The 16,534-nt window shown below is 40.3% G+C and overlaps 1 long non-coding RNA gene across 1 annotated transcript; it reads right to left on the bottom strand.

The window, feature by feature from the left end:
• Positions 1 to 8,123: 8,123 nt before the first annotated feature.
• Positions 8,124 to 14,977, bottom strand: LOC138065764 (uncharacterized). Its single transcript, XR_011138837.1, has 5 exons — positions 13,974 to 14,977; positions 11,224 to 11,302; positions 10,735 to 11,016; positions 9,692 to 9,869; positions 8,124 to 8,549 (listed from the first exon to the last, which is right to left on the bottom strand). It is a non-coding gene; the product is annotated as an uncharacterized lncRNA (long non-coding RNA).
• Positions 14,978 to 16,534: the final 1,557 nt, after the last annotated feature.

Consider the following 16,534-nt stretch of genomic DNA (forward strand, 5'->3'; position numbering starts at 1 on the left):
CTCAGAAGCTCATCTTCTCAGAGAACAGCTGTAAGTCTTTGACTTAGATGTCATGAGTCCAGTGAAGTGTCCCTGTTTTCATTCTGAGAGAAATACCAGCCTCTCACATTTTCATATTAGCCATGAATCAGCAATTAGCTGGCTCATGCATTTGAATAACTCCTCTAAATACTGTGCAGGTGCGAGATGTCTTTAGGAAAGTTAATCTCTGCCCATTTTCCCTGAGACAGTTGCTACTGTATTCAAAGAAGAAAACCTGCAAAACTGTACTTATTTTTCCTTTGTATTGCCTGAGGTGCACATTTGAATGTCAAAACCACTTTTTGTTCTACTATATACACCTTTTCTCTGCCATCATTTTGATCAAAATGAAGTCCATTTACATGTTAATATTTTCTCCTCATGGATATTTTCCTTTTTTTTGTTGCTGAAATGCTGCATCATAGATTAATATCCTGTCTTTGCCTTGAAATGTTTGTAACAGCCTCAATAACAGGCTGTGTTAAAAAATTCTGGAGAGGTAGTGTCTAGGCTGCTACACGAACACTAGCGCTATTGGGAGAGATGAGCATGCAGAAGGTCCTGCATAAGGGATCGAGATTTATACCAAGATATGCTATGTTATGTGATGTGTCGTTGACATGTTGGCTGATGATTTAGGCTAGCCGTGTTCTAGCCATGCGTCATAGTTGGTGTGCTTAACACCCAACTGTCATATGGTACTGTCTCTCCCTTTTGTTGCAAGTGACTAAAATATGTCCAGAGTACGTTAAAAATGCACTTACATATCCTTCGTTATTACTTTTCTTTATAATGTGTATGGTGTGAGAGAAGAGTCAGAGCCCACTTACAAGAAGAGACATTGCGGAGATCTGCTTAGTAAAACGCCATGGAAATGAAACATCTCTGCAGAGACGCATTTGACATCAGGGAAGGGTAAGGGCTCATGTGCCTCTTTCCAAAGCCATCAGTAGTGGCAGCATCACTGCACTGTACTACTTGCTTCCCATGCAAGGGTGTGGGGCAGGCGAGTGGAGAGGGCTGCACTGCCGGACCGCTGCCACCTGCCACCATATAGGAGGGCCCTTTGAGGCACCCCCCTGCTTTTCTGCAGCACAGCATTGTGGCTTTTCCATGCAGGGTCCTGCTGGCCAGCAGATCCAGGTAGCTGGCAGTGCTGGCGTCTTTGATCTGGAAGCAAGCAAAGATCTTGCAGGCAAAAAGACTCTGGTATTGCACGTGAGAAGGTTATGGTCCTCACTGCAGATGCTTCCCCATGCAGATCCAGGGACAGAAGATCACTCATAGGTAAAAAGCAAAGGATAGGGAGAGAAAAGGGGAAGTGCCAGGATCTCTGAAGCTTGATAGCCCTGGGCCCTGTTTTTGAGAGTGGCTTGTATGATAGAGAAGAGAGAGAAAAGTAAACCAAGGGGGAGTGTGGGAGAAGGGGAGGGAAGGGTATGGAGGATGAATCTGATGTGAGACACCACTTCAGTCCAGAGGTTTGCTTCCTTGGAGGCTCTTTGCAAAGGTTTCTTGTAGCGCTGGAATAGGAAGCTTTTGCCAAGGCAAAGGCTGAAATGGGTCACCTACAATAATAATAGTGTAGCAAGACTAATGAGTTGATAATACCTTAAAGACCACAAATCAGAGCTCTTTGAATGCGTGCTCATTATAAGAGTAATCCCATAGATAGGATTCTGAATGTCAACAGCAAACTGAATTTTACTATGACCAGCACTGAGAGCTACAGAGGTATGGAACATATCAGGATCTATGATCCTGTAAGGTGCAGGTCTTGCCCACACAACAGGATCTTCCGTCAAATAAAAGCCATCCATGAACATGATGGCAGGCATCCATCCATCTCGAGAGCTCCAAGGAAGGAACCTGAGCCAGCTTTTTCCTTGTGACATGTTACAAATAATAAGACAAATCCACATATGTATTACTGAAAGACTAGAAGGTAGGCATAGTGTTTGCCTCCTTCCATGGAGCTGAGAAATGCCTTGCGCAACCGAGAGGGGGGTAGCGTTCCTACATTTTTGCTTCTTGCCCAAAATGGTAACTGTGCTGGGAGGGCTAGTAGCACCCTGTTCCTGTGTGTACATAAATATTCCCTGGCTGGGAACATCACACGAGATGGTAATCCATGCTTTCCTTACCCCTCCCTTCCCTTCCACTTCTCACATCTCTACCAGCACAGCAGATTCCAATAATAAAACCCAGCACTGTGAAAACCAGGTGTCATCCAAATTCATTTGCTGCAGAGTTTGATCTATTCTCTGCTTTAAGATGCAGGTTTCAGAGTATTTTATGAGATACAGTTCACAGCTTTGTATCATTCAAGACATATTCTGCAGCATTTTATGAGCTGTGTTTTGTGAATTTTTTATCAAATATAATGCAGTCTATTTTAGCAATAAGCTCTTTTTTAGCAGAGCAGTTTCAGTACGAGCTTGCATACATATGAAAACGCACACAGAGAATGGGAGCATCCTCAGAACATTGTTAATCCCTAACCTCCCAGAAGGTCTTTACTGGGCTATTTATTTAATGATGGAGCTTGTGGAGTCCACAAAAAAGATAAAACGGGATTTAAGGCACAGCGACTTCTCTACTATGGCTATCGCTTTACATAGCAGAGATACCTCAGTTCATTCAGTGCTTTCCTCCGTTACAGAGCAGCTCAGGAGGGACCAGATGCTGAACAGCATTGCTACATATCTCATTGGACTCCCCTCTGCTTTCATAAAGAGGCATCACCTCTGTTACCAGGTCCATCAGCCACTGACACATCCTCCATTTTGCAAACCGACTGTATCTTTGCCCCTGCAGCTCCTATTCTCTTTGTTGCAACTATTTGTCTTTCCCAAACTACACATGCAACATGGCCCCTGTCTTGCTTGTGACCATGCAAGTCAGGCAAAGCAGACACTGCCAAGCCCCACTGACCAGCAAGCCATAATCACTCCGCCACCTTGCAAATATCCCCGAAGTACCAAATAGGCTCATTGTATCTGGGACCACTCCACCTTTCGTACTTCCCCAGAGTACCAGAAGGGCTCATTGCATCAGAGACTAGGGCATCAAACAGTTAACGTTCCCCAATAGCGGGAAGAAATTAAGAAGTGGAACTTGAAAACTGTGGCAATTTTTTTGTCATGAAAATGTAATGAAAAAAAAGAATTTGTCCACTCTCTCAGCTCCTCCTATTCAAACCCATGCAATCCTCCATGTCAGTGATGATGATCACGGTAAGATCCACGGCTTCTCAAGGTCTAGGGAGGGAAGGGGAGGATATGTGAAGCTCTTGCAGACACACAAAAGAAAGGCCATATGCTTAGCACAGGAGCCCCTTTCTGGTCTGAGGAGAGGAGGAGGAGGAGAAGGAACTGACTTGAACCTGAAGTGGATAAAATATCCCCTTGGCATGCTCTAGGAGGCTACAGAAAGGTGAAGGAAGTGCAAAGGCCACTCATGGAGATCAGTTAGAAACAAACTCCTTGGCTTGAACCCAGCGCAGCCAGGCTTTCCCACAGTGCCAGCAGCCACCAGCCCTGCCTGCACTTCATTTCCAGAGGGAGCGTGGTCATCCCAGCAGGAGAGTGAAAGTGTTGCCATGTCACACAACCAAGTGCTGCAAGAGGGGGAACTGCTCTTTAGCAAAATGAACAGGATTCATGTCAGATTTATTATAAACAGAGAGAAACGTCTGGAGAAAACATGTTATCTCCTTGAAACATAATTGTCTAGAGTAGCTTAATTGTCCTAACAAATATGCTGAAGCAGGAGCAAAGGGAAATTGGTGGGTTTATGGCCATTCATTACAGATGTGACGCTGAGGCTATAGGGCAGTTGTTGTTTAACTTCTTATGACATCCATGCTTTCACAGGTCCCAGTGTCACTTCTTTGTCACTGCGCTCCCCCCACATAGGCAGCTCATTGTACCATTGCCAGAGAAAGGCTGCAGCAGCAGCACAAGGGTTTCTGCAAACCAGCAGATGGACATCTGTCTAATATAGCACATCTCTGCCTACCACGAGGGGTCACTTTCTGTATACTTTAATGAGAGAGACAGAACAGTCCCATTTAGTAAAGCCACTATGAAATATTCAACTTTGTTTTTAATTTTTTAAGTCGCTTACCATTTGTTTAATGGAAGCTGAAACACAGCCATGACCATCAAGCCCAGGAGCAGTTTTGTCTTGCCAGATCTTTTTGGCTTTACGGATAATGGCAATATTCATATTTGCATTAAAGAAGCAAAAAATAAAATTGAACATGGCATTTACATCTACTGGATAAAAATTAAGATCACTGAACTCAACGTGAAAGTTATTTAAGGTCCTAAAGTTCTATTCTTGTTCATTGCTAGTGCTGTGTCGTGCCAGTTGTTTTGAAGGGCATGCATTCCTCAGAATGCCTACAAAGGAAAGCAAAAAAATGCTGAAAAATAAAATTGATATACTCCAAAAGAAAGCCAAACAAAAAGAAATCTGAACAAGAAGAAATATAGCATTTTTCCTCCATTAACCAAGTGAAACAAGCATGCTTTATCCTTAAATTGCTCTCTTTCCACTAGTTTAAAAATTTATGCTTTTTGTAACTTTCTCCTCAGGCATTGACTGCTAGTCATTGCTTTGTTATGTCAGTGAAAACAAGAAAAACCTCCAGTAATACGTTCTTCTACTAGAAGACAATAAGCAACCAGACCTTATTCTGTATTCTCTCCATAGCAGAGGACCATAAAATGTATTGGAAGTTCCTTAAAATAAAAGTTGCACTTCGTTAAATGTGTGATGTAGGTGGTCACCATGTTTCAAACAGAGATCTGCTCTAAGACCTGCTCTACTTACAGAGTATAGAGCAATTGTGAGTTTTGTTCATCTCCACAACCTCTGAAAATTTTAGCAGAAATTGTCACTGAGATATCAGAAGTCTGAGGAAAGCATTTTGAAGAAAATTGCCTCTCATTTATTAATATAACAAAGTGAATCTGATGGCTTAAACGAAAGAACAACCCTGGCAACTGCTGAGCTCTTACAACCACTATTTTAAATCAAAGGAAAGGAAAAACCCTATATATAAAGTCAGTGACAAGGAAGAATCTGTAAAGTCAAGCGTGAGAATGGAACAAAACTTACAGATATTGCAAAGGAAGATGAGAAGAGATATATCACTTATGAATGAGGAAAGTGGTTTTCACCGCTTTCTAACAGAGAACCAGTAAATCCAGAGAATCAGGTAAAACAATCATTCTAGCATATTTAGGCTTGTTGTTTGCACTATTCTCTATTTAACATGAATATATTTAGTCCTCATTAGGTGTTTTGATTACGTGACGGTGGTCACTAATGTAAAAAATACATACAGGGTATTTCAAGAGCATAGCCAGTCTAGAAGGTCTGCAGATTAACGAAGGTTCCTAGGGGAATAGCCATGATTTCTGTTAAAAAGTGAGGACATTAGTTCTGTGCCCAGGCCAGTAGGGTGTCAGAGTCACTAATATCCTGATTCCCTGGTACTGCCACAGGAGTCTTCCCATTGTCCCTAATATTGTATGGTCATTTGTTACTCAGTGGAAGACAGAAATGTAAGGGATGGTCATTAAAAATGTCAACAATATAGATGCTAACAAGGTAATACATTCTCATGCTTCTCTTGAAACTGAGAAGTATTTCAAAGCTATGGAAAATTCAGAAATGTTGCTCTGGTCTCTTATAGTGTTTCTAAGACAAAAAATACATCTCAGTGTCTCAAAAATGAGTATATAAAGTAAATGCTTTTGGCAATTTTGAAGACTCTTCTCAGCACACTGCTTCTACAACTTCTGGCCAGGATTTCACTCCTGCTCAGGAGAAACTCAGTGGCAGAAGCAAGGCTCTCTGAGCCCTCAGACCTTTCTGCCATTTTAAAGAGTGACCTGCTAGGAGCTAGAGCTACGCCCAGGGGCCTTAGATTTTGGGCACAGAAAGCAAAGCTGGAGCCCTGCACTCTGACCTAGCCTGGTTTTGAGGCAGGTGCTCTGGGCAGGAATCATGGCCAGCCTATGCACGGAGTGGAGACGTGGCAGGCAACACAGCATATCAGGGGCCGTGGATGGCCTGAAACACTGGAGTTACGCGCACGCATTGATGAGGAGCCTGCGGCCCAGGAGAGAGGCATGAGGAATTGCTTTGGCATGAAATAGCCATTGGAGATGTCCAAGGAGCTGCTGTCACAGGACGAGACCCCAGGCCCCCCAATACTCTGGACTAACTCAGCAGGCAATGTCAGTCTTTGATCTAGCTTTCTTTTCTTCTCTACCCATGAGTTGTTACTTTTACTAGGCCCCTAAGCTAAGCTGGATATTAAGCATAAGCTCAGAGGGCCTGCTAGAGCAGAGACCATGGGGAGTATAGGAGGAAAAGCACCCTGGTTCCGGATCCTCATCAGGCTTTGGGCCATTTGGACTTGATCCACGTGTGGAGGCACCTGGCAAGCTTTAAGGCAAATAAGTTAGGCATCCAGGGAGTTTAGATACTTCTGGAGGGAGGGGACTACAGAGGGGCTTAGAGCCGTAATTTTGAATTCATGTGTCTAACCTCTACTTAAACTCAGGTGCCTTAGAAGTTTTTAATCTAGTTCTAATTGGAAACGCACTGCTACAAGCTCTTTCCTCACTGTCAGCTGAAAAGCAAGGGCTCTGGGAAGTTGTCTGGGGAAAGGTAAATCTTTGCTATCACACTGAGCTACTGTAGATGCCAAGAAGAATGAGGCAGCTTTAAAGGATTTTCCTAAGTCAGCTCAGAAAAAGTGATTATATAGGTTTTATGAATTGGCTCTTCATAAATTTAATAATGACTCATCATTTCCTTCACTTGTGAGACTGCTTAGCACTGATTTTGATGCTCCAATAGAGCAGCGTTAATAAGAAGCTGTGTGATTTACCTTGAGGTGATAGCTTATTTCCTGAAGATAGTTCAAAACTCTGATATCAGAATGAAGAAAACTAATGCTTGCATAACAGAAGATACAAATAGGGTACAGTCAAGGAGTATTTTAAAACTGCTGTTCTCAGAGCTGTTTCAAATTAATTTGGGTTCTCTCCTAAATTGTATCACAAGTCAGGGAGACAGCCAAAATGCCCTGAATGTAGGCTCTGATCAGACAGTCTCTTTTAAATCAAGATGAAAGAATTTAGCAAGGTGTCACCTCCAAACTCTTCTATCTGCTCTCCTAATGGCATTTGGCATGGCTGCACCTCATCTGTGTCATTGTGAGAGCAGGTAATTTAGTTTAAACTGCTGATGAAAGATACAAAACTAGACTGACTCACTCTGCACGGGAGCAGATGAGCACTCTGACGGCTTTTCTCCTGATCCATTGGGGTAGAGACTGACAGAGCAGGAGAAAAAGTGGGCTGTGATAACCTCTGGTCATCTGACCACAGTCCAACTTCATAGCTCCAAAATTTTTCAAATTTTTCTGCCATGGCAACTGGACAAAAGTGTGGTTCACAATGAGGTAGAATAGCAATATTTACCAAAATATCAGCATATCAAGGTCTTAGAAGTAAAGAAAGAACCATGAATGAATCATGATATCTAATAAAAAAGAAAAAAAGCCTGTTCTGTTCCTGACCTGTACTATCTCTCTTAGAGGGTAAACATCCTGAATCCTACTGAGAGTGTCTTACTATCACTGAACGATCCTTTTTTCACAAACAGCTTACTCTTTCAGGCTTGGTAGCCTGGAATATACTGGCACAGCTCAGAATGTGGACATGAAATTTGGGCTTGAGGTCTACTGTGAAATCTGTTGTAGAAGAATGAGCTGGTGAGTTTGCATGCTTGTTGTCTTTCATTAATTCAGTATTAGGTTCAATATACTGACAAATTCAAAGTTTCATTCTGATCAACAGTCTGGAAACCCTACCTGGGCTCTGAAATTACCACTGACTATACCTTCATTAGTAACAAAAACACAGATAAAATAGAAGTGGTGTACCTATTGATATTCTGTAGAGAATTCAGGAGTTTCACTTGCGTACAAATGAATAAGTCAACAAGTAGTAAATTTTGTTCTTCATTAAACCCCAAAACATGAATATGGTACCAAGTATACATCATGGAAACAGCTCTCTGAGAGTAATTAGATGAGAATAGTTTGCACTTTTAAAGACTATCATGCTAATACAAAAAAATTGTGTTATTGTCGGGGCAGCTGTTATAAGAGTAGGCTCATACACACAGAAGCAGGAAGAACAAAATTATTCCATTATTTGTTAGAAAACCTTTGCCACTGTATATCATGTTAGTAAATGATTTCCTATGTTTTACAATTTAAAATATGCTTTTCTAGGATCTTATTATTAAAAAAATATTTTTGGACGTAAAGATCTCACCCTCTACAATATGTGCACCATTGCTGCTTGCAGCATTCTGAACATTTTCTGTGAGTTGTGCTAATATAATAAAAGAGAAAACATGATTCATTACTAGCTTCATAAGATGTGGGATTTAGCAGTTCCTTCATTCAGTGTTTTGCCTTTCTTCCTGGAAATCTGTAGATGAAAGAAAACATGCTTATAATTATTAATCAAAACTTTTTCCAGGAGCTAATTGCTAAACGAGCTCTGATGGGACAGTGTTGCCCATTAAGGCTGGAGATTTTCAGTGCTGTTTTTTTTTTTTCCTTGAAAAACTGTTATGGAAAGTCTGACATCCTTTTCTTTATTTAATGTTGATATTCTACTCTTTCCTTCTGCATCCTCAGAAAGAAAGGACCTTTTTTTCCTTTCTAATGCTTGCATCTTTCCCCCAAGTCTTCCATAATTTTTCATCTTTTCAAATAGTTCATCATACAGTTGGAAGCAGTCCCTCAGTTTGCCTGGGTTGCTCTGCCGTACTCTACAACATCTACCCTGGAGCGCCGAGTGGTGGAAGCTACTGGGAGGAGACTCCTACACCCAGTGGCCACCAGTGCTAACTCTTCTATCATTTATGAGAGAAATCTTGGCTAGGTTGCAAATGTTAGAGCTCTACATTAGACTCACCCTTCCACTTCAACTCCATCTATTTGCCATGCGTCATGTCAAATCTTACGCTTCAGAGGAAATAAAAAGCTCACTGCAAAAAGTACAAGGACCAAAAACTAGGAAACAGCCCTACAAAAAACAGATTGTGCAACCCACTACCTGTTAAGATCACTGTGTATCAGTAAAAGGGAAACAAATACATTAGTAAAGAAAACATGTTCCAGTTTCAGAGTCCCAAAGGAATTGCTACATTCAGTTAAAACTGAAAAATCCTTGAAGCTGTGAAAAATTATCTTATAATGTCATTTCTCAGGTATGACAAAGTCCTGGTTTGTAGTGATCACTAAAGATCTAACATTTCCAAGTGAAAGAATATTAGCTACAGTACTCTATCAATCTCATAACACACAGTACATTTGTACTATAGTATCTCTTACATTTTTAACCGGAAGGCTCCAAAGGGAGCTTTATTCTTTCTATCACTCCCATGCTAATAGAAGTTCATTAGCAAATTTGGCTATTGATAGCCAATGCATTCATTTTCCATGAGTATCTTCTGATCCATACTGGAAGTATGAACCAGCATAGTAATATTCTTTTTAGCATTTTAGCTTTTTAATAAGTTCAGGGCTGCCAGAGCTAACATCCCTGTTGTCAGAACTACTTGCCTTCTCCAGGTGGTTTATGTAGGATGGAAGCTGGTCACAGAGAAAAGTGCATACTGCCATTAAATCCCAGTGGGTTTAAAATCCTCCTGACCTCTATGCCCATTGCTGCTTGAGAGCACCGATCAACAAGATCTTGTCACTTTTCTGTGTTGTCCTCAAAACCTTCACATCTGAGTGCCTTACACAAAAATAAAGCAGGGTTTATAGTCTGTTATCTATCCAGAATGGAGGTAGTTGTGGGATGGATGAGAGAACTGTAACATGCTCTCCTGTAATATTGGGCTGTATTAGTGTCCTTTCTCTCCTCCCACCCTGTCCTTTCTCTTCTGTAAATCCTCCTTGGGACACTTTCCATTTTGTGGAATATCTGTTGGGAATGGCTATTTTAGGAAAAAGAATGAAAATTAATGAGAAGGATCTTTGTGTTCATTAATTTTGTTGTTATAACAGAAGACTAACAGTTGCATTTAAGCAGTTTTTAGCTGTAATCCTAACATTTCCATCTGCTCATTATGCTTATAAGACTGCCAGAAGAATATTACATTAACTATATTCCCAGGAATATACAGAAAAAAATGGAGGAACAGTAACAAAAAAGAGTTAGTGCACAACAGTGATTTATTTATGAAGAAAGATTAATAGCTAAACCCAGGAGCCCAGCTGAAGAGAAATAATTGGAAAGGCTCTCAAAGGACCCTGTGGGAACTGGCTCAAATCTCAAACTGTAAAAATCTTTACTCATTTTTATTTAGCCCTCAGTTAAAAAAAAGCTCCAGCTAAAAATTAAACGGGGGAAAGTGTCTACAAATATTTTCCACATCCAAATATCAAGCAAGGCTTCATATAGCTAGTGTGAGCAGTGGCCTTTGGTGGAAAATAGATGGAAAGCCGCAGAACTGTATACAGGTAAATAGCTTCTCCTGGAAAGCTTTAATGGCTACCTCTGAATTAGAAAAGAAAATGGCCAGGATCTGCTCTTGGCCTCCTAAGACAAGTGACTTGAACCAGTTTGTGTCTGAATGGCTCAACTCTCTTCCACCTACCTCAGCCGCATCAGCGAGCTGCCCTTGAGCAGCCAAACTTGAGCGCCTCCAAGAAGGAGAGGAATGCACCTCACAGCCTGGACATCTTCTGCAATAGTGCTTGTTAGCGTAGTCCAAAGCATGCCAGGGTGCACGCGGTGGTGCGCTATGTGGGTGTCAGTACGCTTCTGCTTGAGCCTCTGTTCTGGCCCTGGTTAGTTTGCAAATATAGATATAAACTGGATCCAGAATCACATCCTGCCAGTCTCAGGGTGTCATACAGCTGGCAGTAGGGTGACCCTTCTGTTTAAGAAAATAGGAAGAATGTTACTGAGTGCAGAACACGAATTATAAAAATATATAAAATATGTCTAATATATGAGCACAGAATATATGACTTCAGTGAAGTCCTGAAGGAAATACTCCCATCCATACCTCCCTATTATCACAGACAAATAATCTCAAAAAGCAAACATGAGCAGTACACAATAATGTTTAAAACATATTTACCAATATCCTTCTGTTTGACAGACTAAAAAACCAAGGAGTTTTCTTCTTCTGAGGTTTCTTTCCATTCTGAGTTTATTACCTAGATTTTTGGTGACACCGGAAATGTAGAGATTACACCGTTACAAAGCAACAAAGCTCTGTAAATTATAAACATAATTTAACAGAGTCTCGGTTTCTCCTGCAAAAATGCTGACTTTTGCAACTCAGAAACTACTACGCATCCAAACCATTAATTGTGACAGGATAGTGGAGAAACAAGCAAAACAAAATATTAACATGGTCATTACAGATACCCAAACTTTCATTACTTTCATTACCAAACAGCACTGCGGGATTTCGGGGAAGTCATAGAAAGGCTGGTCTCTGATTTTCTGTTGTTGGGTTTGCAGGGGGTTGTTTATTTGTTTGTTTGTTTGTTTTTCTGGTTGTCCTTAGACTTTTCATTAATGAAACACATTGGGATAATGCAGTCTTTTCATAAGCCACCAAGACATAGATTCTTTTAGAAACAGCACTGCCAAGTATTATTCTCTACAAAACACTGCTAAAGGAGGTTTTATCTGTTGCTAGAGAATTTTTTAGCAGTTCTGGATTTCTCTCCTGAGAGACACAAGCCTGCAAGCATTGAGCATGACATGGAGCAAGTTGCATAAATATAACATATTAAAATAGAACTTTTTGTACACATATACATGTAATTATAAAAATAGTTACATATTTTTAAAGCCTGTAGCAGCAGCCATTCTATCCAGAAAGGTTTTTGTGCTTGGGTTACTTTGTCTTCCTTGCAGACAGAGAAAGAAAAGAAACACGTAACACCAGGCTTTTAAACACTCTGCAACAATGTAATTAAGTTAAAGCTAGCCTCACCTTACAGATAAGGTCACCCCTTCCGTAAAGGTGAAAGATGTGTCGGATGCTGCCAACATTTTGTGGTCTTGGGAAGGAAGGGAAAAGAGATTACTCTTCCTGCCACCGTTTTTTTTTTTTGGGGGGGGGGGAGAGGGGCTAAACTTGCAATGCTGAAGAAGATATTTTTCAATTTGCTTTTAAAACAATAAATCCAGTATGCCTTTGAATAGCAAATAAACAGCTATAAAGAACCATATCTTCAAAAATACATGTAAGGGCTTGTCAGAGTGTATTTAGGATCGTGGCAATGTTGAGACTAGAAACTTACTGCTTTTAAAAAGAAAACTTAAACATTCCTATAATAACAAATTTCCAAGATCTTAGGCAAGAGGACAGGAAAACTCTCAGCAATGCAACAAATCTCAGCATACTCATGGCAAAACCACCCCCGGGAATACTCAGTCTTACTTAAAATCCATAGGTCCTTGAATCAAGCTATTCCCTCCTGTTCACTCAAAAGAGGTAATACTATCGTTTCTCATACGCGCTATACTTAGTATTTTCATGCAGGACACTGATGCTGCTGCGACATGCTGACAAAGCCCTTCTGAACAGCTGGAGGAAACTTAGGATGGCTGCATTAATATCAAAGAATAAGATAGGTGTGGCCTTACTCTACGCATTGTACTAGATCCGTAGTTAGCAGCCTGGGCATGGGAAGAGAGCAACCACACATATTAAGGGTTTGATTAAATCCAATCACAGCTGATCACTTGCTATTTGACACCAAGATTCTGGCTTCTATTTTAAATTCCACGTGCCTGGAGGGAATGTTGGAGCAGTTTCTGTCTCATGTTTCTTACGGACAAAAGAATGAGGACATGCTGAGAGACTATATACAAACATATAAAAACAAGAACCAGCAGCCAAGGCACAAAAAAGTCACTGCTAAACTTTTCCGTAAAGGGATTTCACTATAGAGAACAAGCTTTATGACATTACTTAACATGCTTACTTTTTACCTACTTGTTAGAAATCGATCTCTTTAAGTGGGATTTTATGACAGCTATTTTAAAGCATTCGCTCTTCATACTGCATCAATGGTTTGTCAGTTTTTTGGTTAATGAAAAGATTGCATCAGTTTTTAGATTCTTGTAGCCTTTGGTGGAGACCAGTCCTGTGTCAGAATTTTAAATTAAATGCAAAGAACTTGTCTTGTTTCGTAATGCTCTGATAGTGTCAAGCACGCTTTCCAACACAGTTCAATGTTATTGTGAAGGTTATGGTTTATATGGGCAGAGTTCCAAGTCAAATCATCATATTTGTCCTGGCCAAAGGGATCTGTCCTTCAACCCTCAAGTATTCAGAAAACCTCTGAAAGAATCATTTCAGGCAACAGTTAAGCCCACTGTAATACAAAGTTCCTATAACAACCCTGAACTTTTTTTTCCCTTAATAGTCACATATGACTCAGGCTTTGCTAGTTCAATACTTAACAGAACTTGTGAGACAAATATATCTCATTCAAGGCCTTTTGGGCATCTTCTGCAATTCACTGTCTGGGGAAAAAACAGTATCTGTGGAATTACCACTTTCTGCCTTACCTATAGAAATGTCATCCAGCTGTGAAGAGATTTCACATGAGAAACTCTGGTAAGTCACAACTTTAATTTACCTGCCGTCAATTTACAACTCCTTTCCACTGTCCACCACCCTCCAAAAGCTTCCATTTGTTGGCATCTGTTTATGGGATCCCTGGACCTTCAAAACCGCCATCTCCTAGTGCTAGGCCATGCTAGTGATAGCTGTCAACTTCTGGGCCTCCTGCTTCCAGGAAGATCCTTCCTAACAGTGAGGACGACTTGACATTGTTCAGATCCTGCACTTACATTTCTCACCTTGAAAGTCAGCTAGGCTGGGGTGCTGCAGTCCATAATTTCCCTTCTTCATAAGTATTGCTGTGGAGATGTTTCCTCTGTGGCATCCTGAAAAATCAAAGGGAGCAAAAGGAAACCTTTCCATCTCAGGAAGAATGCGAGTTTAAACCTCTCTCTGCTACTCCTGTCTCCTGCTGTGGTAGGTACTTTCATGCTCTGTGGGCTCCTAGGTAATGCTCCTGAGCAGCCATCTCATAGGCCTACTTTTGGAGTCTGGCAGACAGGAATCCCTTGAACCTCAGCAGAGTATTGGGGAGCAGTGAACTCCCAAATGAATTTGAGATTGAGGGATTCCCCTTATTCTGGTAAGATTCAAAGATGATCCTTTTTAACTCTTATCAAGTTCATTGTCTAGAATATCAAAACAACTGGGCTCCTTCCCTCTGACAGTCGTATCCCAGTGATTTGAAGTTGGGAAGCTTTAATAGTTCACTTTAAGAAAAGCTGCTGGCTAATGTTGTGCCAAGCTTAGCTAGAACAGTTCTAACTTTTGCCAGCTGGAACTGGGAATTGTCAGGTGTCCCTCTAAAGGGGGGACAACACTGTTGTCTGTCAAGGGACAACGCTAAGAAAGGTAGCAAGTCTTCTCAGCTAATTCTAGACACTGGCATTAACATAACTCTTCAGTATAAATGGGACCTGCCAGAATGTTCTGAAAATTGTATTCAAAGTGAGACTTCAAATATCCATTTAAAACATGAAGATTTATGGTTGCTTTCTTTTGATTAAGTGAAAAAGTAGCTACTGTGTGTCAAGACACAAAGTAGTAAGAGACAGCATGAATCATCTCTCCTTGTTCATTGTGACTATTTCCTTTTGGGTCTTCAGATTTTTTTCAGCCGAATGCAGCAATATTGAGTTCAAGATAGATTTAGAGATAGATTTTTCCCCATGGACAGCAGAGTAATAACTTCTTTAGTGTCATGTCAGATTATACTCTAAGAATCATGAATTATCATGGCAGTGATAATATAGTTAGTCCATTAGGAGGTAAAATCATAGGGTTGTCAAAGTATGTTTTCCTTTTGCTGTGCTTTCTCGGCTTCTAGTGTGGAATTTGAAGTGAGATATGATGGATAGAAAGCCAGTCCCCAAAGCTGATCTAAGATTTCAAAGTATTTCTCCAACTATGATTTAAAACCTTCATGACAGAGTAATTTTTGACTGAATCTCCTGGCCTTATATTCATCTAGTTGTTAATGTCTTCTTGCACATACGTGCTGTAAATTTCTAAATCTATAGAACTGCTCATTTATTTTTATATTTCTCACTCTGATTAAATTACTTTCATGGGTAAAATCCTTCTTGTATTTAAGTTAAAAGTTTTGCCACTGCCTTCATAGGATCAGGGATTTACTTAAGCTCCCACTTTCTAAATGCATGAATAGCAGCATGGAGTAAAGGGGAGAAAGGAGAACCAAGCAGAAGGGAACCTTAAATTCGGCTTTGCTATGGAGGCAAACAAATCATGTAGTGCCAAATGCTGAAAAGGATCCTCCAATTTATATTTCTCAGTGTTTGACTACCCAGCTTTAGGAAAACTGTCCTACTTAACAAAAGCAGCCAACAATCACATCTTTGAAAATCAAGGCCTACCTATTTTAAGCTGGGTGCACAGAAAGGCTTTCATAATTAGGATACTTCTAAGTATCTGACCCTCAGTTTACCTCTTCACAAACTAGATAGAATATTTCCTTACTGAAATGACAAAAATGTAAGGAAATGTAAGACACCGTACAGGAATTCGGTATTTACAGTATGGATTGCAGAAAGGCTAGAAAATTCCAGAGTCAGGCTTGCTGAAGTTGATATTATGTTTGCGTCCCAGCTATTCTTTTCAGAACAGACTGGGAGATTCAAACACTTCAGCTTCATTTACGCAAACAAATACATAGTTAGTATGACACTATGTGTTTCATGTGAAAAAAAAAAATCTTAAAAGAACTGTTTCGAATGTTTCTCTATATAACATTGTTAAGCATGCTGATAGTTTAAATTTTCTAAATTAATATGAATCTGTGTCCCCTCTCATGTCTCTCTTTTATAGGTCATGTGCATTTTCAACTTGCTGTGTAAAGGAGTTATTTTATTATGTGTTAATTCAGGCTGGAGAAAAAATGCCATTCTTTCAAGTTAATTCACACAAGATCTGATAATAACTATTTCATAACTCTATGTCTGCATGCTTTGTAGCTGATTTTAAAATCATAAAAGTTGCATTTACATATCTCTTCCTTTTTATAGATACGACTTGACACAGTACTGTAGGTAGCATTTCCAGAAATGGAGAAGAGGGAGTGAACCACTCTAGTGCAGAGTGCTCCTGTGTATGATGGAGTTGGAGGCACTCTTGTGATTTTTGCAGGAAGGAAGAAGGAGAATAGAAGGTCACCCTTTTTAAGGTAGGCATGGGGGGGGGGGTCCTGGGTCATACATAGAAAGGAATCAGGAAACAATGTGAAAAAGGGTTGGATCTTTTTTAGCTTAGACAAAAATGAAATTTTGTATATTGATGAATTTGT

Source organism: Struthio camelus, chromosome 1 (genome assembly GCF_040807025.1).
Source record: "Struthio camelus isolate bStrCam1 chromosome 1, bStrCam1.hap1, whole genome shotgun sequence".
In the NCBI taxonomy this organism is placed as follows: domain Eukaryota; kingdom Metazoa; phylum Chordata; class Aves; order Struthioniformes; family Struthionidae; genus Struthio; species Struthio camelus.